Here is a 3,745-nt window from a genome sequence, read left to right on the forward strand (position 1 = left end):
TGCCAATTATGGTCGTATGCGTGTTTTGCGCCGTGCAGGTGAGCGCCACAATCAGGACTGCATACGACCGAGGCACACAGGGCCAACACCCGGCATCATGGTGTGGGGAGCGATCTCCTACACTGGCCGTACACCACTGGTGATCGTCGAGGGGACACTGAATAGTGCACGGTACATCCAAACCGTCATCGAACCCATCGTTCTACCATTCCTAGAGCGGCAAGGGAACTTGCTGTTCCAACAGGACAATGCACGTCCGCGTGTATCCCGTGCCACCCAACGTGCTCTAGAAGGTGTAAGTCAACTACCCTGGCCAGCAAGATCTCCGGATCTGTCCCCCATTGAGCATGTTTGGGACTGGATGAAGCGTCGTCTCACGCGGTCTGCACGTCCAGCACGAACGCTGGTCCAACTGAGGCGCCAGGTGGAAATGGCATGGCAAGCCGTTCCACAGGACTACATCCAGCATCTCTACGATCGTCTCCATGGGAGAATAGCAGCCTGCATTGCTGCGAAAGGTGGATATACACTGTACTAGTGCCGACATTGTGCATGCTCTGTTGCCTGTGTCTATGTGCCTGTGGTTCTGTCAGTGTGATCATGTGATGTATCTGACCCCAGGAATGTGTCAATAAAGTTTCCCCTTCCTGGGACAATGAATTCACGGTGTTCTTATTTCAATTTCCAGGAGTGTACATAAACGGGGACAGTTGAAAATGTGTGCCCCAACCGGGTCTCAAACCCGGGATCTCCTGCTAACATGGCAGACGCTCTATGTATCTGAGCCTCGCAGGCCGGCGTGGCCGAGCGGTTCTAGGCGCTTCAGTCTGGAACCGCGCGACCGCTACGGTCGCAGGTTCGAATCCTGCCTCGAGCACGATGTCCTTAGGCTAGTTAGGTTTAAGTATTTCTAAGTTCTAGGGGATTGATAACCTCAGATGTTAAGTCCCATAGTGCTCACTGCCATTTGAACCATTTATCTGAGCCACCGAGGGGCAGAGGATAGTGCGACTGCAGAGACTTATCCCTTGCACGCTCCACGTGAGACCCACATCCCAAACTTAATGTCCACACACTACATTCGTAGTGTCCCTGCCCATTACACTCATTACTCGTGGCAGACAAGTTAAGGCTAACCGGCCATTGACCTTTTTCTTCTGTGTGGATGCACACGTATTGCCCGAACTCTTACGCGACTCGGTAAGATTGTCTGCCACGAGTAATGAGTGTAAAGCACAGGGACACTACGAATGTAGTGTGTGGACATTAAGTTTTGAATGTGGGTCTCATGGGGAGGGTGCAAGGGTAAGTCCCTGCAGTCGCACTATCCTCTGTGCCCTCGGTGGCTCAGATGGACAGAGCGTCTGCCATGCAAGCAGGAGATCCCGGGTTCCAGTCCCGGTCGAGGCACACATTTTCAACTGTCTCCGCTGATGTATATCAATATATGTCGGCGGCGTAGGGTTTTGATTTAATTATCATTTAATACTCTTAGGCATTGCTAAAATCCTACAATATGGGTTATTAAAGTGTTGCGGGGAGTGGGCAAGAGAAAATCGTAGGTGTGCTGCTATCTGTGGGGACAGGGTACTGGCGAGAAGGGCAGATTTAGGCAAGTTGAGTATTTCGGTTGTTGAGCAGGTAAAAGTTGTGGTGTTCGAGTGAGCCGATACTGCCCGTGGGACTTTAAGTCAAATCGGTTAGTTTACGTGATCACTCAGTTGACAGAAAATGGCACATATCAAGGGAGACAAAAAGTAATATTCGAATGTAACTGTCATTTTCCGTTACGAAAGTTCTAAATTTCCCACCAAAAGTTTGCTTACAATCTGCGCTTGGCGAAACGCTGTGTCGGTGCTATAAACTTTGCCTGCTGATTAACTTGGGAGCACGATATATTCGTTTAAGAAGAGATAGAGCTCAGAAGAGAAGCGTAACGTTGCGTTTCCAGAGTGTGGGGAGGAAGAAAATGAGGAAGCGAAAGGGCACGACAGCTAGCCAATATCGGTTGACGCCAGGGGGCGGATCCTGGGCGGCCAAAATTAAAAACCGTAGGCGGCCAGACATCTGGCTGCGTCATTACACGGGCTTCGCCTCTCTGTCCCTTGTTCTCGATTAATTTCCTAGCTACACGTACATCACTGACGAGCGAGCAACACCTCGTACAGAGCTGCGTATTCTTCTGAAGCGCTCCCGTTACCTGGCCGTACATTGTCTTTACCACCTTTGAAAATGTTTTAGTAGCGCATAAAGCTAGCGCGCGAGACTAGAGTTACAACCCGGGTATTTCATTTGCGCTCGTAAGAGGAGGATATTAGAGTTAAAAGTCCGTCAACAACTAAGTGATCAATAACATGAATTATCTCGGACGGTGTAGGTAAAAATCAGTTCTTATTAAAGGAGCTACTCCGGCTAGTCGTAATTTGGGAAAACGATGAAAGAGCTACATCAGTATTGCTACATGTAGTTTGCAGCCGTGCTCTTCTCGATTACGAGAGCAGCGGTTGATCGCTGGGTACATGAGATCCAGTCCGTGGAATGTAAACAAGTAGATCACAAAAATAAACAGAAAACATTACAATCAGGCAAAGCGAATTCAAGACCTGGCCAGGGTGGGTGCATACTAGTGTTTACGCACGAGAAACTGTGGAGTGCTCACGAGCTACATGTCTATAGCCTACGCCGATCCATAGAGAGCACAACAGCTCACCATTGAATGGCACTTTTGTGACAACATTTGAAGAATGGAAATGTCGAACATTCTAAGAGCCAAGTCTCACATTTGTCAGGAGAATAAGGAAATTATGTATCGCTTTTGGTTCATAACTCTTGTCCAAAAAACTGAGAATGTATTCTGATACCATAGAATTATGTTGCGCCCGTCATCACTGAAAAATATAATGAGACAAATTAGAAAATAAATAATTTATTAAGAACGTTCTATGTCCTATACCAGGGAGCCACTGGTTATAACTGGCAATAAGAAAGCTGTTGTGTAAGTCCCATAAATACTGAGGTACTACGTTTTATCTGTGAGAATGTAAATACAGAAACACAGCAGCAATGTTTTAACTATTAGAACTATATTCATCAAAAGCTATTTCTCATATATTTTACATTTTTGAACTCCAGAATGATGCACTGCTTGGCACAAAGATCTTGCGCTGTCGAGTAATGAATGTTGGGACCATTTCTTGCACGATCTGGTACTTGAAACAAGTCTAAGGACATGCAACAGAGTATCGAGAACACAACAGCACTGAAAACGCATTTGTAAAAATATGGTACTCTGACATTTTCTACTCTTCATTTATGCACAGGGTAGTGTGTATGAATCCATGTTTCGTCTGAATAAACCACTGGCCGCTGTAATTCTTACGCTTCAGATCTTTGTAATTAGCTAATAATTTTTGAAGCTATACCGTCTCGTTCGCACACGGTGAGTCATTTATTTTGACATATTGAAAAACCAAATCCCATAAAAGAACATTTTTCCTCAGTTTGAAGTCCTGTTCCACGAGATATAAGCTGCAAAGTATTAGTATTTCGGTGTACAGTTCATAACAGTGCAAAAGTTGCTGCCTAATAACACATCCAGCCACACAATAAATGGGATATGGATTGTGTGCACTTTTGCTTCTTTTTCTTATTCTTCTTCCCATCTGGGGAGGTACCTGAATGTGACTACGTCCAACATCGTGTCCATCATACCATCATCTGCCCACCATCGACTTACTAAGTTTTA

The 3,745-nt window shown here is 46.0% G+C and overlaps 1 non-coding gene across 1 annotated transcript; it reads left to right on the plus strand.

Moving 5' to 3' along the window:
* Positions 1 to 1,335: 1,335 nt before the first annotated feature.
* Trnaa-ugc lies at positions 1,336 to 1,410 on the plus strand. The gene has a single exon. It is a non-coding gene; the product is annotated as a tRNA-Ala (tRNA).
* Positions 1,411 to 3,745: the final 2,335 nt, after the last annotated feature.

This window comes from Schistocerca americana, chromosome X, assembly GCF_021461395.2.
Source record: "Schistocerca americana isolate TAMUIC-IGC-003095 chromosome X, iqSchAmer2.1, whole genome shotgun sequence".
Classification (NCBI taxonomy): Eukaryota; Metazoa; Arthropoda; class Insecta; order Orthoptera; family Acrididae; genus Schistocerca; species Schistocerca americana.